Below are 24782 nucleotides of genomic sequence, written 5' to 3'. Positions count from 1 at the left end.
ACAACACTCCAGCCAGTGTATCTAGGCTTTTGGTAGATTCTGTGTGAGTCCTAGAAGACTTGTACTGGTGCCATAGTAGCCAATCTACTTCCCCCCCATCATGGACTACAGGAAGAGTCACTATCCTCTCCTCTCCCCTGTTGGGTTGGCAGTGCTGAGCAGAGCACGCATTTCCTGAATGGACATGTAAAACTGATTAATGCTGGGCCAGTGTAAACCCAGATTACAGCTCCAGCTTAGGGTGCCTGTTATACAGCCTAACCCAATTAAAGCATCCTATTACATCCAGCATCCAGAGAAATTCACATGCCTCTCCATTCCACCATGGAGTCTAACCGCATCACCATAAACATGAAAAAGGATACTTCAAAGTGGTAATAAATTCAAGGATGACAGTTCTTTCCATATGTTATCCCTTGAAATGTATACTCTCTATGCTCAGGATGGGTGTTTGATTTGATATCAAGGGGTGGAAAATATTTATAGTGTGATTATCTGACACAAGGATAAGCTGTGCAGTAAAGGAGGATACATTATGGAATAATATACAGTTATGAGTGAGAGAGTGTGGTCTGTAGTCACCACAATCAATTAAGCATGTACAAGTGTGGCCTCGCAGTGAACCTCAGGATGCATTGTGCTACAGTATATGAGTGTTCTAGTTTCTCAAGTGTCTGACTTTCAGCGGTAATGAAAATTAGTTTAAAATAGCTGCCCTACTTTCCGTTAAATAACTTGAACCTTTTAAATAACTTGGATCTTCAACTGCTATATTTCTGCTAAATGTGCTGTATGAATGGATGTCTGTGATTATGGCAGGGTAAAGGTAGGCTAAATGTTGTTTGGTAAAGAAAATTGGTGATATGTTGACTTATGACCCCAAAATGACCCCCTCAATCCTCATTCCTATCACCAACGGATGTACTTAGGATATTTGAATTCGTCAATGCATCTGGTCCTAGTAATTAGCCCATTTAATAATGTTTAATAATAAGCAAACAGAGGCAAGTCTAACATCAATCCAACCCAGAATGACAAGTCAAACATAATGACATTGATAATGTAGTGCTTATCACTGTGATCATTTAGCATCATCAATGTTTGAGAGCTTTCCTCTTAGAGAGCTTTTTGCCGTCCATATTCTCAAGAGCTCAACAAGTCTCTCTATCCTGCAGGCAAAGCCGATAAATAACACCAGCACTACTGCTCAGAGTCTCATTTAGTCAAACCTAGTATGTAAACACCAAATTAATAATTCTCTTTGAGCCTCCTCCACACCCCATAGGAGTCTCCAAGCTTTTGAAGAAAGAGACAATTTGGACTATTCCGTAAACTCCAGTCATGTTTAGCTTCATGTTAAAATGGGTTCTCAACTCATTACCTGGCACCAAGACAGAGATTGATGTGAAAGTCTGAGTACACACAGGCACTCAGGGGGATGGATATTTGCTCTTAACATGTGCTCTAGGTCAATTTAGGCCCAGTGGTACATTACTGTATGTATCTCTGTACTAAACTGCCTATTTTATCCTCAAATTAATCCTAAGGTTTTTAGTAGGCCAATTTCGGGCTGTAGTGTAGCCGATTTGGCAATAGCATTAATGATCACGGCCAGAACCCACCAAAATGAGAACAAACGCTGCTCACAAACACAACCAAAATACCGCACAGTGAATGTGCACAGCAGCAGGAAGAGGAAGGCCAAAAGCAGACATTAGACAAATATTAGCAAGCAGTGACACTTCCCCCCCACACCACAACCACCTCCCGACGCCAATGCCGCATGCAGCGATGAAGCCATTCTGTTATATAAGCCGGGCAAACTCAAAGCAAATGAGCTGAGACAATTGCATAAGGGCTTTCTGCTGTGTACCAGAGATCCTGCAGCAAAAATCTGCTGGAATTCTGGCTGCTGCCCCTGTTTTAAACTAACCCATGGATAGAGAGACAGAGCCCCTAAGCATGTGAGGGGCAATGAGCCAGTTTGTCACAAAGAGAAAGTGTTGCGCATTGCCCAGTGCTGTGATTTAAATTAATCTGCTGCTGACACACAGACGTGCGCACACACACACACACACACACACACACACACACACACACACACACACACACACACACACACACACACACACACACACACACACACACACACACACACACACACACACACACACACACACACACACACACACACACACAACATGAGACTCCGTAAACACCACATACTTTTGAAATGTTCAATTAAGGAGACGTGTGGGCATTTTCCAAAGCAATCAAAACAAATCTAAAGACAGAGATATGATCTCTTTTATTGCAACAGGCTCCACTCTCGTGTTTGGGAAAATGTCAGTCTTTCGTCCTCTTTTCCCCTCCTTGCTGGCAGAAACACAGGAGCCCCTCTCTTAAGAAGACAGTCACCCACTGCCTGGGATCACATGATTCCCAAGAACTCCCGTTGCCCTAGCAACGGGACTATGATAAACGAGTCTGTCGGTGCTAAGCATTCTGCTCACACAGTTGTCCTGCATGAAGCTTTTTCCCCCCCCTTTTTCTACTTCAATATGTAACGTTTTGGGTGACCTGACCAAATTCACATAGAAATTATGTTATAGATCTGTAATTCCCATTGAAGCAAGTCTAAGAAGCTGTTATATCTGGTAGATCTGTTCTATTGAGAATGCGCTATTTTTATTCTTCCCATTTCAATTACATTTTTGCATCTTTTACTTTCTTTTTTTTTTACACCAGCTCAAACAGCTGAAAATACAATATTTTTGGTTAAGGAAAATATATTTCACAGCGGTTTAGATGGTACAATGATTCTCTACCATATACTTGCTTGTTTTGTCACAAACGGAAATTAGGCAAACTATTAGAACTTGCAACCAGCAAATGGCAGAGTGATTTCGGCATAGTGCATCTTTAATTAAGGATTTTCTACTTGTCTGCAGGCATTTGTGGTTATTTCCAACAGGTTTCTAACTAGAGCAACACATTTGCCATTGACCAAAAGAGGCATTAGGTTCCTATTGTTATCACTATTAGTCACACCTGTCATTCGCTAAGAGGTGTCTCTCTCTCTCTCTCTCTCTCTCTCTGTGTGTGTGTAGCCTTTGACAGAGAACACTGTGAACACAGGGCTAATTCTGGGCTTCCGGTTTGTCCTCTCAGCTAACTTCCATTCTCCCATTTTGTCAAATGATCGGTAGAGAAAAAGCTAATATTGGTCCAGGGGTCACGAGCCAGATGGCCAGCTTATAAACAAGTCAGGTCCCTTGGTGGAACTGTGCTGACACAGGTGGATGATGCTTTTTATAAGTCATATCCATCTTATAGCTATATTAAAGACAATATACTGCACACAGCAATACGCAGTGATGAAGATGGAAAATGGAGAAGCGACAGCTTTAAATGATAAGAATACATGATGTCATGTTATCCTAATATATTGCACCCACACAATATACCATTGTTGGTACAACAATATTCATGTGGTCTGACAATGGCAGACAGGCAAACGATGAGGCAATATTATACTGAACAAAAATATAAACGCAACAATTTCAAAGATTTTAATGAGTTACAGTTCATATAAGGAAATTAGTCAATTTAAATGAATTAATTAGGCCCTAATCTATGGATTTCACATGACTGGGAATACAGATATGCATCTGATGGTTACATAAACCTTTAGAAAAAGGGAGGGGCGTGGATCAGAAAACCAGTCAGTATCTGGTGTGACCACCATTTGCCTCATGCAGCACGACACATCTCCTTGCATAGAGTTGATCAGGCTAATGATTGTGGCCTGTGGAATGTTGTTCTACTCATCTTCAATGGCTGTGCGAAGTTGCTGGATATTGGCGGGAACTGGAGCACACTGTCATACATGTCGATCCAGAGCATCCCAAACATGCTCAATGGGTGACATGTCTGGTGAGAATGCAGGCCATGGAAGAACTGGGACATTTTCAGCTTCCAAGAATTGTGTACAGATCCTTGCGATGTGGGGCCGTGCATTATCATGCTGAGACATGAGGTGATGGAGGCGGATGAATGGCACAACAATGGGCCTCAGGATCTCGTCACGGTATCTCTGTGCATTCAAATTGCCATCGATAAAACGCAATTGTGTTTGTTGTCCGTAGGTTATGCCTGCCAATACCATAACCCCACCGCCACCACGGGGCACACTGTTCACAACATTGACATCAGCAAACTGCTCGTCCACATGACGCCATACACGTGGTCTGCGGTTGTGAGGCCAGTTTGATGTACTGCCAAATTCTCTTAAACAACGTTGACCTCCAATGAGTGTATGGCGTGTATGGCGTCATGTGGACGAGCAGTTTGCTGATGTCAATGTTGTGAACAGTGTGCCCCGTGGTGGCGGTGGGGTTATGGTATTGGCAGGCATAACCTACGGACACCTCGGCTTATGGTAGAGAAATTAACATTAAATGATCTGGCAACAGCTCTGGTGGACATTCCTGCAGTCAGCATTCCAATTGCGCTCTCCCTCAAAACTTGGGACATCTGTGTCATTGTGTTGTGTGACAAAACTGCACATTTTAGAGTGGCCTTTTATTGTCCCCAACACAAGGTGCACCTGTGTAAATCAGCTTCTTGATATGCCACACCTTACATGTTGCATATATATTTTTGTTTTGTGTAGATCTTATGTCAGGAGATTTGAATGCTATACCAAATGATGTGTCTCTTCAATTCCACTATAATGTCATGAGTTTTACCCAAATTCCTCCAATTTCACTGTGTAATGCTAATAACAAAATCATGCATAATATCTTGCTTGCAGTGTGTGTCCACCACATAAAAGGTGAAACGCCAAAACAAATAATGACTAGTTAAAATCCATGCGCAAATATCAGCAGGTCCTTCTGATTAGGGCTCATTATTCCAGGCATGTTCCACCGACAAGGCTATGTCCATTAAATGCCAGCTCAATGCAGTGACTCATTGGAGTACAACAATAGCTCACCAGAGACAAAAAAAATATGCTGCTGACACTCCAACTAAAAAGTATGCTCTAAAGACCAGTATCCTTGTATCATGTAAATTAACTTTTTTATAGAATTACTCACCTTTTGTCAAGTGGTATGACTGCACTGTTATAATGCTCACAGCACAGTAAGTGCATAACCTCAATTAACATATACAGCGAGTGCCTGGAACCACATGAGCCTCTCCGACTCTCTCTCTCTGTCTCTCTCCAGAGCCTCACCTCCATCCCCTCCTACCACAGCCCAAATCCCAGGCCTAACTGGGATCTATTTAAAAACAAAAGGCAACCCCATAAAGCCTCTCTCCCCAACCTCCGACGTCTCCTATCGATTACTGGGTGTTTATAACCCGAGCGGGGAGAACAAGCGACGGATGGAAAATAAAGAGGGCCTGCTTTTAATAAACAATGTGACGAGGTAAAGTCCTGCCTTATTAATTCCTGGAGCATGGAGTGCAGTGAAGCCGGGCGGGGCTCTAAATCGCGCCAGGCCCTGGGCTGCTGAGCCCCTTAAACCCTCCTATCTGTCTTGTGTCTCTCTAGCTGTTAACGCAGGTCCTGACTGCAACGATGCACCACAAGGACCCTCTTTAAACACCTTTAAATGCATTTAAAGGATCTGCTTGGATGGAATGGAGCTGGAAAGGAACTTTCTCCAAGGGATGTTCAGGGGGGAAGAGAGAGCATGTGTCACTCATTTCAAATGGAAACACAACTCATTGGTGGTTATGGGATCAGGTTTTATGGACGTCTGAATAGGAATTTCAATTCCAACAATGTAATACAATTTGATTTGTTATGTCTTTTAATAGGAGGCAGCAGAGCGGTGTTGGATCAGCACCTAGCGTGTAGAATTGACATTGAAGGGAAATTAAGCAAATGCTATATGATTATGCTAGGTCATGTTTTTGACCCTGAGCTCTGTCACTCATTCCCATGGCCTTAAGGAGAGCTCAGGTGTGTGTCTGCTCACGGCTACTGATCCATGGAGAAGGGTTACAGGACAAATATGGCTGCTAGGCTAGGTGAAGGACCTGAGCGATTCAAATGCTTTCCTTATCCACCAACCTGTGAATGCACCCACCCACATGGATGCCTGCGCACACACACACCCAGTGTCTGAGTGAAAGTCCTTGGCACTGTAAATTACCAGGCCCATTATGTCCCTGTCTGCCCCACCCTCCCTGCTCTTCCCCTTGGCCTAGTTGTAGCCTATACTGGTAACTAATGACACACACAAGGAGGGAGGGAAACTATATTTTTCTTTCTTCTCCCTGTCTTCCCCTCTCACCCTTTCTCTCTCTCTCTCACGCAGCAGTGAAGAGATGAGTGATGAACAACTTCCCTCTGTTCTCTCAGCACTGCTTTGCTAATTCATCCCTAATCCTGGCGACACACATGTCAACACTGCAGATCTTTAGTCTGTGCCCACCAAGGGCCTCGGACGCCACGGCCACAGCAACCACGCTGCGGATGACAGAGGGAATTACACAATGAGATTTGTGACATGCCAAGTTCACACAGAGCCACTGTGGCACACTGAGTGAGAAATAAGAGCGGGAGCTAGCTCTCTAACATCTGTAAAGAGCATGAGGAGCACTGAGACTCCCTGCTGTGACCTCAAATTGTACTTCTTTTGTTGCTAGATAGCTCTCAAGTCAGAATTATGATTCTTCGCAGTACTCTATTTCTATTTTAGAATTTACAAGAATAATTAGAGCATTTGATTGTATTATAATAGGCCACATGTGTCCTTGTCCTTCGCCCATGCCTCATCCGTAATGCTCAGGGGTGTTGTGTACAATTGTGTAAACTGTAGTATTGTGCTGCAGAGCAGGTTAACGCTGGGTTGTTAACTCATCTGCTGTCTCCATTCATCAACACAATGAGTCAATAACATTAATTGCAGCACGCAACTAGTGCATGATGGGATGGCAAGTGACGGGTCATAAACTGCAAATCTGTTTATTTCTCTCTCTTCCTTCTGCACAACAATAACACAGAGATGCCTGAGGGCACGGATGATCATATTGGTGGGCAGTCGGCCATGTATGTGTAAAACTGTTGAAGCATCTCCGGAACAATCAGCCAAAGTCCCTGAACTCGCCCTCCCTATCGTGTTTCATGGCCGTCGGGCTACATCTGATAACTCATGGTTGGAAAGATTTCCCCCTTTAAAGGGCTGGTCTCCTAAACAAGAACACCATGCAGGCAGGCAGAGCTCCTTATGCTGGATTCATTTAGCATATTCATTCACAAGGGGTTTTTCAAATGCTGACGAACAAGGAGGGTACAGATGGAGGGGGGTTGTACTATTGGCGAAACGGACATAACTCTTCCTGGCAACACATGGAGGGTAAATGTTCCTACATGACTAGTAATGCCCTTGTATATTGAAATGATCGACATCCGGTCCCAAAAATCAGTCAGAGGTCTGCAATTCAATTAGTTCACCAAGGGCGACGTTGGAAATGCCTGCTGGAATGCTGGCCATACACAGAGTGAATGTGTTCTTTGTTAGTATTCCAGAGGTAATGATGGCGTACGGGCTGTGGGTGTATTAACACAGGGCCCTGTCTAATTGTACAATAATGGCAGGGCACACTAATGGCATTAAAAACACATTTGGGCAGAGGAAGGACACCTATTATAGCTGTTCTGTGGCCTCGCAGGGAGCCAGGCCATACCTGTGGGGTTAGGTCTTATTTAGAGCTGCTTTTACCTTCCACACTGCTGGGAGTACAATTCATTCCCAAATGACCTTATCCCAATAAAATAGACTGTGATGCAGTTTGGAGAGGGTGGATTATTATGAAAGGGAGGGGGGGTTCATTCTCTCAGACTGACTAGAATTCAAATGGTGGTTATAGGGTGTTGCCACATTGAGGGTTGTATTGTCTTTCTCCTTTACAAGGCCTGGAGGCCATGAGGAGTGACTGTGCAGGTGACTATTGAACACTGTGACAATAGCTAAATGCTTCCCGTCAGCATTGAAAGGTAACATACAAATCACTAGGGGTTGAAGTTGATTGCTTAACCCATTCAGACTGCAAATGCCCCTCCATGAGTCCACCACACAAATGTTCATAGCACACCGCGATGCCACCAATTTCCTCAATTATTCATATTTCAACAGTGTGTTTGAAACAATTTTCCTTTTTGGCTTGTTTCTGAGCCCATACAGAAAGCAAGAGAAAAAAAAGAGCATCTGTCCAAAATGTGTACCACTTGTAACATTATTTACAGTAAGAGCATGAAATAAAATTGTGGCTATGAAAACAATACCATGGCATTGAAACTGTGGGTGCATACAAAGAAAGGCTATGGTAAAAAGGGAGGTCAGCATGGGTTAAAAACAAAAGTGTGACTTAATGAAGATGGATACTGCTGCTTCCCTGTGGCTGAAGGCACTTTCATTAGCAGCTTGGCTTAAACACCCAGCACCTCCCCACAGGGATAGAGCTGAGCCTGGGTAGAAAAGTCACACCAACACTCATGTGCTATCTCTGGGTCTATCTGAGATCACCCTGATAATATCCCCTTAAGGCGTTTCTCAGGGATATGTTTAGAAAGAGCCTGTTTAAGGCATCGCTGGCCCTTGGCCAAATAACCTATATTCTGTGAGGGTACAGTCCATTCGCTACAAGCTTGGCACACCTGTATTTGGAAAGCTTCTCCCATTCTTCTCTGCAAATACAGGTGTGCCAAGCTTGTAACATCATACCCAAGTAGACTCTAAGCTGTAATCGTTGCCAAAGGTGCTTCAACAAAGTACTGAGTAAAGGGTCTGAATACTTATGTACAGTGGGGAGAACAAGTATTTGATACACTGCCGATTTTGCAGGTTTTCCTACTTACAAAGCATGTAGAGGTCTGTCATTTTTATCATAGGTACACTTCAACTGTGAGAGACGGAATCTAAAACAAAAATCCAGAAAATCACATTGTATGATTTTTAAGTAATTAATTTGCATTTTATTGCATGACATAAGTATTTGATCACCTACCAACCAGTAAGAATTCCGGCTCTCACAGACCTGTTAGTTTTTCTTTAAGAAGCCCTCCTGTTCTCCACTCATTACCTGTATTAACTGCACCTGTTTGAACTCGTTACCTGTATAAAAGACACCTGTCCACACACTCAATCAAACAGACTCCAACCTCTCCACAATGGCCAAGACCAGAGAGCTGTGTAAGGACATCAGGGATAAATTGTAGACCTGTACAAGGCTGGGATGGGCTACAGGACAATAGCCAAGCAGCTTGGTGAGAAGGCAACAACTGTTGGCACAATTATTAGAAAATGGAAGAAGTTCAAGATGACGGTCAATCACCCTCGGTCTGGGGCTCCATGCAAGATCTCACCTCGTGGGGCATCAATGATCATGAGGAATGTGAGGGATCAGCCCAGAACTACACGGCAGGACCTGGTCAATGACCTGAAGAAAGCTGGGACCACAGTCTCAAAGAAAACCATTAGTAACACACTACGCCGTCATGGATTAAAATCCTGCAGCGCACGCAAGGTCCCCCTGCTCAAGCCAGCGCATGTCCAGGCCCGTCTGAAGTTTGCCAATGACCATCTGGATGATCCAGAGGAGGAATGGGAGAAGGTCATGTGGTCTGATGAGACAAAAATAGAGCTTTTTGCTCTAAACTCCACTCGCCGTGTTTGGAGGAATAGAAGGATGAGTACAACCCCAAGAACACCATCCCAACCGTGAAGCATGGAGGTGGAAACATCATTCTTTGGGGATGCTTTTCTGCAAAGGGGACAGGACGACTGCACCGTATTGAAGGGAGGATGGATGGGGCCATGTATCGCGAGATCTTGACCAACAACCTCCTTCCCTCAGTAAGAGCATTGAAGATGGGTCGTGGCTGGGTCTTCCAGCATGACAACGACCCGAAACACACAGCCAGGGCAACTAAGGAGTGGCTCCGTAAGAAGCATCTCAAGGTCCTGGAGTGGCCTAGCCAGTCTCCAGACCTGAACCCAATAGAAAATCATTGGAGGGGGCCGAAAGTCCGTATTGCCCAGCGACAGCCCCGAAACCTGAAGGATCTGGAGAAGGTCTGTATGGAGGAGTGGGCCAAAATCCCTGCTGCAGTGTGTGCAAACCTGGTCAAGAACTACAGGAAACGTATGATCTCTGTAATTGCAAACTAAGGTTTCTGTACCAAATATTCAGTTCTGCTTTTCTGATGTATCAAATACTTATGTCATGCAATAAAATGCAAATTAATTAATTAAAAATCATACAATGTGATTTTCTGGATTTTTGTTTTAGATTCCTTCTCTCACAGTTGAAGTGTACCTATGATAAAAATTACAGACCTCTACATGCTTTGTAAGTAGGAAAACCTGCAAAATTGTCAGTGTATCAAATACTTGTTCTCCCCACTGTAAATGTCATATTTCAGTTATTTTAATTTTTTATAAATTAGCAAGAATTTCTAAAAAACAGTTTTAGCTTTGTCATTATGGGGTATTGTGTGTGGATTGGTGAGGGGAAACAACGATTTAATACATTTTAGAATAAGGCTGTAACGTAACAAAATTTGAAAAAGTCAAGGGGTCTGAAAACTTCCCCGAATGCACTGTAAATGCAGGTATTCATAAACCAATCAGCAGCCTCAATCATATGGAAGCATTGTGTCAAATTTGAGCATCTACTCTAAATGTTTATGTTTCACACATTTCTCAGAACAATCTGGTTTACATGGTGTCTTGTGAATTGCATGCAGCTACAGAACAGCAAACATTGTTTCACTGCAGTACCACCACGTGAATTTCATCGTTCATGTGGACATAATCAAGAAGTTATCAAGCACACAGATAGTGACATGACAAAATGTAACCACATTAAACTGCTAGCATGATAATTAAATCAACAGGAACAGCAGCCACCATGGAGGAAAGCAAGATGTGGTATCATGAAAACAACTACAGAAGGCCAATTGATTTCCATTGCAGCTAAAAACAGCCTTGAAGATCTGTTTAAGATCTGTCATTTGAAATCATGCTGATGTACTGTACATGGGTGCATCATACTGTGTGTGTGTGTGTGTGTATGTGTACACACACGTGTCTCACAGAACCCCAAACATACAGTATAATGTGCTAATGAAGACCGTGCTAATGAAAGCTGTATCCTCCTAGTCCAATGAAACAAATTGCTCTCCAGGGACTAAATCAGTCTCTTTCCAGACCCTAAAGTAAATCAATAATTCAAGATGAAATCATTATTACGATAAAGTACATATTAGAAAAAGGAAATGGACTTTTCAGTATAGTCCCCCCTCAAAAAACGGACACTTTCACCCCGACAAACGGGCAGCCCATTCCGTCTCACATCTCTGTCCTCAGTCCTCAACTCCATCCCTTTGGTTTTGTCGGCTGACATGCAGGCGTTGATTATTAAAGGAGTGTTATCTCCACACTGATAGGGTAATCTAACTACAGTCATAATGCCAAAAGCTTTGTCTTTCAGCAGTTAATTCCAGGTGGATAGAGGGAGCCAGGCCTGAGAGAGCCATCAGCAATGATTTCAGTGAGTGAGGAGCGACGAGCCCCAGCCGACTCGGGGGAAATCAAAAGCCCTTCATTATTTTGAGCAGATCAATCTGCAAGTAAATCCAATCCACGTAAACGATGCTGTGTACCACACAAGGGAACTGGGAGTGATGTGGAGGGATTCTCTGTGACAGGTAACATAGGAGATAAAATAAATGTTCTCATGCAGCCATGTTGCTGTGAATAACCTGCTTTACCACAACATTGGACTTGGAGACAGATTGTGATCGCTATATTGAACTTGTTTTACGACAACATAAAATGTGTCCCTTTTTCATCACACTAAGGGTCACATTTACTAAGCTGTTGTACAAGGGCAAATGTTTAGCTGGAGCTAGCCAGTTCAATACAAGTATTCATGGCTCTGGAATAATAAAATAATAAATGGCTTTTATTCGCTAATTATTATTGATTTGACACCAAGTGTTGTACTAATGTTTCAGCATTACACTGTGCTGATAACAGCCTGCTGAGCTACTTTAGAAGTTATTAGGATCAAAGCGTGCCAATATGAATAATTGAAACATGACCAAACATGAATTTGTGTTAGCGCTGTTTAAAATGGAGTGCCATGAGTTGCAATGATTGTCTGCCAATAAATTGCCATGCAGCGTATTACAGTAATAACACCAAATAACAGAGCACACCAATGACAGGAAATAAATAAAGTGTTGTACTTTCATGGTCAAGTCTAAATCTTTAGACTAAAGAGGCTGAATATGTCTTGCCTAATAAAAACTCAACAACATTGTGGACTACTTCACTTCAGAAATGAAAGGGCATTGTGCATCATGATGGGTTTCCAACAGTTTTCCAACAAGGCCCATTTCAGACAATAAATCTTCTGTAAAGGTCAAATATAATCAGTTTAATATTCTAAGTGTTATTCTGATGTACGTTGCAAAAATGTCAGTAACTCACAATGAAGGAGAACAAATGCAACAATCTCATTATAACAAATGCTTACATGTGATTTTGCACACAATTTGACCATTAACATATGGAACAAGCCTAAATTCCCACTATTGAGGCTGGACATCATTTCCCAAAACCCCTCACTCAGGCTCTTGAGGACTGAGTACTCCAGCAAACAGGATTGGCACATTGAACTAGGGCTTTCAGTTATGCACATCTGTGTTGCCAGCTGCAAATTTCCATTACAATTTGCTCACAGTTTGGACAATCGGAGTATTGAACTCCCCCTCTCTGTTCTACTATAAAAGATTTGGTTTGGGTGGCAGAAGCACAACGATGGGAGCAAGAGCTTATCTGACCCACACCAATGCTACTATGTTAGATGACAGCATGGAATTTAGGGCAGATCCCTTAAAGGATTCCACACAGCAGCAATCCCCCAGTCAGGATTAACCATCATAACGTGTTGTTAACCCAAAAAATAAAGTATAAACATTGTGGCTTCTTTTTATTCAACATGATAATAACTCGCCTTCAGAACGATAGCCTAATCTGTTTCAGAAAATAATTCTACCTCTTTCACAGAACACAAAAAGGGGATTTGTCACCGAAGACACAGTCTGATAGTGTCTGGGGGAAGAGAGAGATAGAGGTTCCCGTTCCTCGTCTCGGTTAGTAAGGCTTAGTGAGCACTAGCACCATCCCCCAGGTGACTCTATCCAGCAGACAACTTAACTGATCCCTTCTTGTTAAGATGGATCCAGGCACAGGGACTATTAGAGCCTATTACCCAGAAAGGTCTCTTCACAGGCTATAGGGGCACAGGGATCTAGCATGACGACCATTTATTTGTCATAGGGAATTGATGTCCACATGTCAGGTGCAGGAGGTTACACAGAGAAGCAGGCCCTGAGAAGAGCACACAGGCTCATGCTACAAAGCAGATAAAGGCACAGGAAAGGACATGTGCTGTGAAAAGCTTGTGTGTCAGAGCCTAAAAAACAGAACAATAAATCTTGCTATAGTAGCTTAATTTACTGTAGCATTTTAGAAATAGAGCAAGCTCACTGACTGGAGTGTTCTCATCATAGCAGCAATCCTGTTTCACTGGAAACAAAGGGGACGTAAATGCCTTGTCTTCTACTGTATCATTTAGCATAGAGTCATGTTTTCACACTAAAAGGGGATTTGAGACACTGTCTTGTTTAGTGAACAGCATGAAGAGAGATCTGAGCGCTGGTCTTAAAATGGGGATGGTTTACCTGAGAGACGGCTATATATTTAGCAGTTGTCTAAAGTCCTCTCTGTTGCAGTTGAATGAGGATAAGAGGTCACAAGGCAGGCCAAGGGACATACAGGTGGTGCAAACACACAACTGTGCCCATACCCACCCAGATCCTAGACAGACGGCCCAAGGGGTCTGTGGTCAGAGCTCTCTCTCTCTCTCTCTCTCTCTCTCTCTCTCTCTCTCTCTCTCTCTCTCTCTCTCTCTCTCTCTCTCTCTCTCTCTCTCTCTCTCTCTCTCTCTCTCTCTCTCTCTCTCTCTCTCTCTCTCTCTCTCTCTCTCTCTCTCTCTCTCTCTCTCTCTCTCTCTCTCTCTCTCTCTCTCTCTCTCTCTCTCTCTCTCTCTCTCTCTCTCTCTCTCTCTCTCTCTCTCTCTCTCTCTCTCTCTCTCTCTCTCTCTCTCTCTCTCTCTCTCTCTCTGAATTAGCTCAGATTTAGCTGTTAATACAACTCTGTTTTTGGCATTGGAAATTACATTTAAGACCTTGACATTTTCAAACAACCTATTAATGCATTGGAGACACCACTATGTCATACAAGTACAGAATGACTCTTCTGGCTGCAGAACAGAGAGGGTGACGTGGTTGAGTGTAAACAAGAGTGGTGACTGTGCACTGGGATGAGAGGGAAGGAGGGATGAGATGATTGGCAGGAATGCACTGCTTGCTTGCTTGCTAATACAACGGGTTATTAAAAAAACTATATTCTTGTCGGCCCTTAAGGAATGTGTGACCGTTGGAATAGTGGGTGGCTGGCTAGCAGAACATTACAAAAAAGCAGCAATCAATCTGATGTGAAAGAAATACAACTAGCCCACCAACATACTAGCCTATACTTCCAGGCTTGTGTTTTTATAGATTGTCATAAATATGGTCCTGCCTTGTGAACTTCGATTGACCACCAGGCGCATTCCAGTCAATATTCCCCCAGTGTGGAATCATTGGAGCTGTTACAACAGGACCAATCTCTGTCCCCTCTGCCTCTCCTTTCTCCTCTCACTTTAATCATTCCACAGGCTTTACTACACGAAGGTGATGGTTTACATCCTGCCTGATGCCTATAGGATGGCAAGGTTTCCCAGCTCCATGGAACTAATGTTTGGAGTTGAGAAGGTGATGGATGCTTTGAGAGAAGGGGATCGTAGAGGGTCGGTCAATGGCCAAAACGATCGGAGTCAGAGAAGAGAGGAGTTAAGGAAGAGGAGAGCGCATGGTGGCACTATAGATGGATTGTATTCAGACAGCGGTAGGGAACAAGCACAGGAGTCTTAATCAAAGTGAGTGCCCCTGTCATGGACGTGCTCTCTCATGCTCAGGCCCCCTCTGAAGTAGAGTCCAGGGTGATAAATAGCACATCTGACATCACTCTCCAGAGAATGGAGTGATCGTCACTCCGACGCCCACAGAGTCTTTGATACAGCAGAGACAGGTAGGTAGGAACCACCACCTCCACTCTAGCCAGATACTAGCCAGGTCTCTCAACATCCTGCTGTGTGTACCAGTGAGTCGTTACATGCATACACTCAACGATCCTGTTGAAGAAGAGCTCTTGTGGATGAATTGTTCTTCACTAACGATAGTTGACAGTCTATATATATATAGACACACATAAGCACACACACACACACACCCTCGCACACACACAAACATTTAGATATACATTTATGCAGCAAGTCTTTGAGATGGTGGACAGATCTACTGCAGCTGTGGTCTTGAGACCTTGTTGTGATGCCTCCTGAGAGCCAAGCAGTTGAAAGACCCCTGGATGCATGCACATACAGGTGCTGCTCTCAACGCCAGCACAATGGCAATTAGCATGCGCTTGAATCAATGTCATTCACCTCAACGCCTGAAGCCTTCAAACCCACGTGTCTGACCAAAGCACTCACAGAGAATACTATTATGTTACTGCATCATCCATCCGAATCAAACAACTATTTTCCCTACCCTGCAGAATGCATTTTAAACCAGTAGAGAACATAATTTTCCCCAAATGCTTTTTTGTTCTGGTTTTGTGTTTTCCACAGTGAAATGATTCCTCTATGGAATAACAACCCATCAGAGTGCAGCTGCCCCAGCGGACGACATTACACAGTGATTTAGTGGAGCGTTGTGGAGCCTTTTCTCTTCAATCCATACACAACCAGATTCCCTCTCACACACAGAGGGCCGCTGTGAATGCTAAACAGACAGACAATTAAGAGATATCTCTCTGCTTGTTTGCCGTTTTGGGGGTCTGGATCGGCGGGGTTAACAGAGGGGTCCTCTCGACCCATCTAATGAGCAATCCTAGCCTGCCGCCTCCTCCATCTCCACTCCACTCTCCCTCATGTAACATTTAATTTGCAGGCCGGAGAGATGAATGCTAAGGGTCACCCGTCACTGTTGCCATCTGTTGCTGCTGCTGCTTCTTCTTCTTTATGTGATTGGCTTATGCTTGTCATCTCCGAAATTCTAATAAATCTGCAATCCGTTTTCTTTGGTTCACAACTTATTTTCGTTTATCTCAGGGTTATTACCATTCAGGGCCACAGGAGGCCATATAACGGTCCAGTGCTGTGTAATGCTACTTTACGAGATGTCACAATATGAGGCCGTTTCTATGATTTGCAGAGTAAAGCCCCATATTTAAAGAAACAACATGTGAAGTGAGGAAACGTGAACTGGAATCATAAAGCAGGCATGCTGGAATAGCTTGTAATAAACATCAGTCCAGCTCACTCTAATCGCTGGGTCCTGGGAGCCGTGCAGGAGCCAGGAACAGCCAGGGGCTCACATCAGCAGAACAGTGATTGGGTTAGAGGGCACAGCCAAGAGACTGTTACTACATTAACGGTAGTGTGTGGGCACACTTCAATCAATGTAATGTACCCTAGTCCATCCATGACCTCTGCTGGATCTGGGCTCCTGCTGGAAATCGTATATCAGCCTGTTCAGAATTCAGCAGGCACCCCCTCGTTTTTTGTCAACGTCACCAATGACGACGAGCTGGAGCAAAAAAGGGAGTTAAGACTCTACCCATCAAGATAACAGTGTGTGTATTCGGTACTTTAACCAAAATGTATCCAGTGCCTAAAAGGCCCTGGGATGGATCATCTGTATGATGCCATCTGAGCCCTGGCAGTAAATCAAATCAAATCAAATGTTATTTGTCACATGCTTCGTAACCAACAGGTGTAGACTAACAGTGAAATGTTTACTTACAGGCCCTTGCCAACAATGCAGAGAGAGAAAAAAAGATAAATTATAGAATAATTATTTAATGAGGAGAAAATACAGAATGAGTAACGATAACTTGGCTATATACACTGGGTACCAGTACAGAGTCGATGTGCAGGGGTACGAGTACTAGGGAAGCACCATGGTAGAGTACACAGCATAACGACACAATTGGATTTACTAGTGGCTATGGTAGGAACCTGGGAGCCTTGTGCAAACTGTGTGATCCGTCTCATAGTGAGAATTATGTCTGGGAGAAAGGGCCATGCATGCAATCTCTCCACTACCCAAACCCCCCCAGTCCCCATCTCAGGGCCCTGTCGCACTATAACATGATTCACCCAGCCACAATGAGGAAACTCGGTGGTTACAAGAAAGGGTGGGAATAAGAGAAATGAGAGAGGGAGAGGGGGGAGAGATGGAGGGAGAGAGAGAGTAAAGAGAGGAAGAGGGGGAGAGATGCAGGGAGAGAGAGGGGAGGAGAGATGGAGGGAGAGAGAGAGATGGAGGGTGAGAGAGAGAGGGGGGAGAGATGGAAGGACAGAGAGATGGAGAGAGAGAGAAAGTAGAGAGAGTGGGTGAGACGGAAGGAGAGAGAGAGTGGAGAAAAGAGGAGGGAGGGAGAGATGGAGGGAGAGAGAGCAGAGAGAAGGGAAGGGAGCGAGAGATGGAGAGAGAGAGTAGATAGCAGGGGAAGGAGGTAGAGCAAGAAAGAGAGAGAGAAAGGGAAAATGAAGGGAGACAGGGAGGGAGGAAGTGAGGGAGAGAGAAAGAGAAGGAGAGGGTGCTATCTGAGACAGGGCTCTTCTAATCCCCGGGCACATTTGTCACCATCACAGAGGAAGTCTGGATTCAGGAAAGAAAATTACATTTTATAGGCAACTTTGAAAGAAAAATACATTTTTGATAAATTGCAGCACACTGTGTAATCATAATGGGAAAATAATTAGCACGCACAATTACGCTAAGTAATGGAAAATATACAGCGCTAAGCTTCAATGGGAGATGGAGAGGGCTATTGGTTTACAGTGCAGACACTGAACATGCATATGTGATGGAAAATGTTATGTTTGTGCTTTTCTATTTACCAATTTCTATGTTCTATGTTGGTGCATTTCTATAAACCAATTTCTGTGTTCATGCAAGTGACTGATTGAACAAATCCTCACTATCAGTGTCTGCAATTTGGCAGTACGCCCAGAACCTTGTTTAGAGAAAGGGATATCTCAGTTTCAAGGTCTCAGCTTAGAGAAAAGAAGCCTCGTGAGGTATTGGTCTGTCACATGTTATGAACCAGTATTGGTCGGTCACATGAATGAAGCAAACTTTAATGATTAATTAATTATGAATAAGCTTAATCATGCAAATATGACTTGTCCTCAGTATATACTGGAAGTAATGGGACTGCCCCGTTAGAGCTCCTGACAGACATTCACTATGGTGCATCAAGTTTATTGGAACCTCTCCAGCGCGCTGACAATAAACAATGAGTCATTTAAGATTGACTTCGAGTGTCCCTGAGCAAGAATTTCCACAACACATATTAAGATAGATAATCTATATTTGGAGGACAGGTTGGATAGGCTTATCTTGACTCTGATTTGGTACCATGTCCTCACCACGTTGTTGTCGGTCTGCTATGAGAAAGGAACAATATTTACCCTCCATTGGGCTGGAGTCAGATATGACCATAAAGCAAACAATCATCTTTCACAGTAGTGACAGGCACTGAGTAAAATAAAGAAATCCTGACTGATTTAGAAGGAACCTCCACATCCAGAAAGCACCGAGGAGACTCCAGCCCATCTAATGGTGTCCTATAAAAACAGGCCTAGGCTCAGTGAAATCAAGCAACTGCCACAGCACTTTCACGTTCAGTAAATCCACGACTTATAAAAACATAGGGCGGATAGTGAACTAGGGTCCATTTTAGATGAGTCTCCATTCCATGTGGTTCCCCATAAACAATTCCATTACAAATTGGAAATATATGATCTCTCATAAGGGTAGTGGGCGTTTTACCTAGTGAATCTACTACAGAGAACTGGGCACGTCTGTTCATAAGCAGGAGAGAAAGGAGAGAGGGAGAAATATATACATAAACTCAGCAAAAAAAGAAACTTCCTCTCACTGTCAACTGTGTTTATTTTCTGCAAACTTAATATGTGTGAATATTTGTATGAACATAACAAGATTCAACAACTGAGACATAAACTGAACAAGTTCCACAGACATGTGGGGGGGGTCAAAATCAAAAGTAACAGTCAGTATCTGGTGTGGCCACCAGCTGCATTAAGTACTGCAGTGCATCTCCTCCTCATGGACTACACCAGATATGCCAGTTCTTGCTGTGAGATATTACCCCACTCTTCCACCAAGGCACCTGCAAGTTCCCGGACATTTCTGGGGGGAATGGCCCTAGCCCTCACCCTCCGATCCAACAGGTCCCATACGTGCTCAATGGGATTGAGATCCGTGCTCTTCGCTGGCCATGGCAGAACACTGACATTCCTGTCTTGCAGGAAATCATGCACAGAACGAGCAGTGTGGCTGGTGGCATTGTCATGCTGGAGGGTCATGTCAGGATGAGCCTGCAGGAAGGGTACCACTTCAGGTCATAGGATGTCTTCCCTGTAACACACAGCGTTGAGAATGCCTGCAATGACAACAAGCTGAGTCCGATGATGCTGTGACACACCGCCCCAGACCATGACGGACCCTCCACCTCCAAATCGATCTTGCTCCAAAGTACAGGCCTCGGTGTAACGCTCACTCCTTCGACGATAAAAGCGAATCCGACCATCACCCCTGGTGAGACAATACCGTGACTCATCAGTGAAGAGCACTTTTTGCCAGTCCTGTCTGGTCCATCAACAATGGGTTTGTGCCCATAGGCGTGGTTGCCGGTGATGTCTGGTGAGGACCTGCCTTACAACAGGCCTACAAGCCCTCGGTCCAGCCTCTCTCAGCCTATTGCGGACCGTCTGAGCACTGATGGAGGGATTGTGCATTCCTGGTGTAACTTGGGCAGTTGTTGTTGCCATCCTGTACCTGTCCCGTAGGTGTGATGTTCGAATGTACCGATCCTGTGCAGGTGTTGTTACACGTGGTCTGCCACTGCGAGCATGATCAGCTGTCCGTTTATGAATTATCTTTGAAAGACAGGGTCCTGAAGAGACGTTTCTTTTTTTGCTGAGTTTATATAAAGAGAGAGCTAGAGAGAGCTAGAGAGAGCTAGAGAGAGCTAGAGAGAGCTAGAGAGAGCTAGAGAGAGAGAGAGAGAGAGAGAGAGAGAGAGAGAGAGAGAGAGAGAGAGAGAGAGAGAGAGAGAGAGAGAGAGAGAGAGAGAGAGAGAGAGAGAGAGAGAGAGAGAGAGAGAGAGAGAGAGAGAGAGAGAGAGAGAGAGAGAGAGAGAGAGAGAGAGAGAGAGAAAATAAATAGACTAGAGCAGGGGTGTCAAACATACGGCCCGCGGGCCGGAACCGGCCCCCAAGGAGGTTCGATCAGGCCCGCAGGATAATTTGAAAGTGGAAAAAATGCATAAAAGACATGGAATTAATATTTTTAATTCGCTGCAATTCATGGATTATCCGCTAAGGGGCGCACTCTTTCCATCAGAGTAGAAGACAAGCCGCATCACTGAGACAGACTGAAAACAGCAGACGGTATCAATGCGCCATCTGCTGCTTGTTACGACGTTGTTAATACCTTGGTCTCTACCTCTCCGCTACACCCTCATTAGCCAAAATGTCGTTATCCAAACGGAGAAAAGTAGATAAGGAGTGTAGAATTTTCAAAGAAAAATGGACCACGTCCTATTTATTTACAGAGATGCACGGAAAACCTTCGTGCTTGGTGTGTTTGCAACAAGTTTCGGTATTGAAGGAATATAATATTCGACGCCACTACGAGACTCATCACAGCGAAAAATATGACGGCTTGCAAGGACAACTGAGAAGAGATAAGATTAACGAATTGCTGGCGGGTCTGAGGAAACAGCAGTCAACTTTCATCCAGAGCCGAGAAGTCAGTGAAGCAGCGGTAAAAGCCAGCTACCTAATTGCTAGCGAAATAGCATTAGCATCGAAGCCGTATTCCGACGGTGACTTTGTTAAACGATGCATGATGAAGGCGGCTGAACTTGTGCAAACGAGAGTGTCCAATCAGGCCCGCGTGTGGTTTGAGTAAAAAATAAAATGAACTCAGTATACTTTAAAATGACTCAAATCAAATTGAAACAAACAATTTGTAGATTGTGCCCAGCTCGCTAATAATCACCAGAATGAAAGCTAGACATAGAAAATTCCCAGAACGATGGATAGAGAACAATTCAGTTTCCAATTTTGATGTAGAGGAAATGCAACAAATTTTCAATGCGGCCCTCCGGACCTCACTGAAGACCGAATGCGGCCCCCAGGGCAAGATGAGTTTGACACCCCTGGACTAGAGCCATCAGTCAAGTAGTGTCAAGCAATCTACGATTGTTACATTGTATTGATTTACTCAGGGAAAGGTCCTCAAATAATTGCAAGAACAATCTCTTCAAGTCAAGAGGACAAATTTTGTGTCCTCCCTCCCCTTCCTCCACGCTCGGCGCACTACAGCCAACTTAGGGAGACATTAATGGGCACGCTGGCGTCAAGGGCAGAGAGGCAGCCCTATAAAGACTGTAGAGCAGTACAACAGCCATTGTGACATTATAGAAACCAAATGAACTAAGATAGGGGAGAGTGGGGTAAGTTGAGCCATTTTTACATTCAGCATCACTCTGTCAAGGGAAATATAGTATTCTTTCTAACAAAGATGTCTACATCAGTGGCGATCGGTGCCGTTTAAGAAGAGGGAGGACAATTATTTTATGAGCATGGCCTTATTTCTATTACAGCATATTGGATGACTAACATTCATTTTCCATTCACCCTGTTCAATGTAACATCGATAGCTTGTTAAAAAAAGTGGTCTCTTGGCAGAACTTACAGTATAAGTTAAGATGCCTAAAAATGTCCGTACTGAATGAAATATTACCACTATCCTTTTAAAACCATGTCAATCTTTATTTCCCAAACAATTCAACCCAATAGCTTTTTGCATTTGAATAATTTTAAGCATAATTTAACACACAACACACACTTTGTACTGTTATCTATCTATCTAAACTTACCCCAAGTACATTGGCTCAAATTACCCAAAGGCAAACATTTTGACTATATTAGCCCAGACAGTTACAAGGATGCACTTTCGTGTTAGGTTTAGGACCTCATACTGAAGCTTATAGAGGCCTGATGTATAGAACAATCTTAGAATGATCTACTTTGGTTAAGACGCAAGCTTCAATTACAAGCATCAATTCATTTTAATTGAACCTAACTTGCTTAACACTTTTTTTATGTGGTTTCTTCCTTCAGACTTCCTTCATGAAATGATTACCTCTACATTTTATGTATGGTTTCCTAGAAACAAGGGTGGCTCAACTTACCCCACTCTCCTCTACTGGATGAAAAGCCATGTGTACGTATCTGTGTCTGGCCCTGTGCAATACTAACCCGCTCGATGTACACACTAATCAAATTAGTGGATGTGATTTCACAATAAAAAGACAGACAACTATCTATCAGTCGTATAAGTCCAGCTCATTCACCCAAATCAGATCAGTTTAGTTTAAGATGGGGAGAGGGGGGAAGGCTAGAAGCTTTCTGTCTCCAGTGGATTTCTCCATTGAGAGTCTGGCTGGCTGCTGGTGCCAGTGAGAGGGTAAAACATCTCCCCACTCCCTGCTCCCGCCAGAGGTCCGGTCGGCCGGTTGAACGGTGAGCCCAGCAGTTGCTGGGGAGAGGAGAGAGAGGTCTGCTCTGCTGTGCCCTGCCTGCCTGCCTGCCTCTGAATCGTATGATCCACTTCCTGAAACCAGACAGCTTGCCCTCTTCTGCAAAAACATTTAAGCAAAAATGTGGCACAGGCTGAACTGACGAGAGATTATGGAGCACAGAGGGCGGTGGGCTCTGCCTCCACCGCTCAACCGCTCCAGCCCCTCAAATGCAGCACGCTGTTTACTCAGGCTCTGGAGATATTCCCTCGGAATTAAGCTCCGCCACTCACCTATCACTCACACTGCCGTACTCACCACACCCCACCACTTTTATCCCAGGCCTTAAACTCTGTGATGTGATGCTGCTACCTCTGGAACGACACAGCCACTCCTCAGATAGACAGAGAGCATATGAGCATACTCACTCCCACCCCCTTCCCCTCCCATCATCCCCTTGTGTAGGACAAGAGACCCTTCTTCATGATTCAGGATGGGTTTAATGTTCCTGTACTGTCCCTCCCCCTCCATCCAGCCCGATCTTCCTCTGACGCTGACTCATGCCAAATATGATGGATGTGTGCAGCCCAAACTGAGGGGGGAATTGACTACCTCTTCATAATAGACCAGTCTAGTCCTGTCATGTCTCTATCAGCCCAACGCTCACAGCTTACAGTACATCTCCACAAAGTTAGCATCCAACATATCAATTTCCTGTATTTTTCTCATTGGTACATGCCTCCTGCTAGCGTGTGCTCGTTGCGTTAGAGTTATGTTAGCGTTATGTTGGCGCTAGTCACACAGCACAGGGTGAGTCACTCAGTATGGGGTGATTAATGGCCACTTGGGCTGGCGTTGCCTTCACATGGTGGGAGGTATGAAAATTGTATGTACCTGTTAATATTGGTTTTGACTAATGGTCTCTGGTGTTAGTCATGCACACAACGGGCTATGATGAGGGTGACGTCTATGTATTAACGACGCAGCACAGTGTTGATCATGACCCTGTTCCCAGCAAATGAATGCGTGTGAAATTCAATCTATTTGGGAACAATTGTAGCACATCTATCGTTCGAGATCCTCTTCTCAAGACAGAGCATGTTGCGAGCGCCAGGCAGTGCTGGGAATTGTCCTGAACAGATTCTGCTGGGAATGTGACAGTGAAGGCCATGCTTTCAAATAGCCATGCACTCATGATGCATTTTCTCCTGCTTAGCATCTATATATTAGGTGGAATATGCATGGAACACCAAAACTAGATTCAAGAGGTTTTATCAATGTCTTCTAGGCCTCAGGTGTTAAATATCAAAACCTGAAACAATACTGTGTGTTTATTTTCTATGTGTTGACATTTTGTGAAATTTAATGGAAAAAGGAAACAGCCAGCCTGCTCTCTGCCCAAAAACTGTCTGTTTTAATCCGTCCAAATACCCTAATCCTTCAGACTGACCATGAGAACCACAACCCGACAGTCATCTCATCAGAAATATTCCTGCTCATCGACTAATCCCATTTATGACTAACAGTGAATACATTCTGATGCTATGCCATGATTCCTGGACATGTGTGCTTCTTTTTAACTGGTGCATACATTCTCCAGGAGAGTTTCCTCAAAAATGTCATGTTAAAAGCCTGTGAGGAGTCTCCATGCTACTGTTCCTGGTTAAGAGGCAAATAAATAGTGCTAATACTGCTGATGAAACAGATTAAACACGTTGTCAGAAGAAAATGCTTAAATTACATCTCTGACTAATATGCATTAGCGGTGGAAAAACATGCTTTGCGCTCTTTTGGTCCTTTTGTGGCGGGAAGGCAGTAAAGCACGGCACATCCGTGACAGGAAGCTGAAATTGAAAGCCACTCATCTGTTTAAATATCCACGTTATTGTCAGTTGCTAATGAAAACAATATTTTACTGTTAAATTTGAATGGGCAAAATTGCATTTAAAAATACATAAACCAAGA

The 24782-nt window shown here is 43.9% G+C and overlaps 1 protein-coding gene across 4 annotated transcripts in view; it reads right to left on the bottom strand.

The window, feature by feature from the left end:
• The window catches only part of nlgn1 (neuroligin 1), a 331080-nt gene that overhangs the window by 159369 nt on the left and 146929 nt on the right, over positions 1-24782 (bottom strand). The window lies entirely within an intron of this gene.

Source organism: Salvelinus alpinus, chromosome 16 (assembly GCF_045679555.1).
Source record: "Salvelinus alpinus chromosome 16, SLU_Salpinus.1, whole genome shotgun sequence".
Classification (NCBI taxonomy): Eukaryota; Metazoa; Chordata; class Actinopteri; order Salmoniformes; family Salmonidae; genus Salvelinus; species Salvelinus alpinus.
Note: the sequence above shows the minus strand (reverse complement) of the source record. Positions and strands in the feature narration are given on the sequence as shown.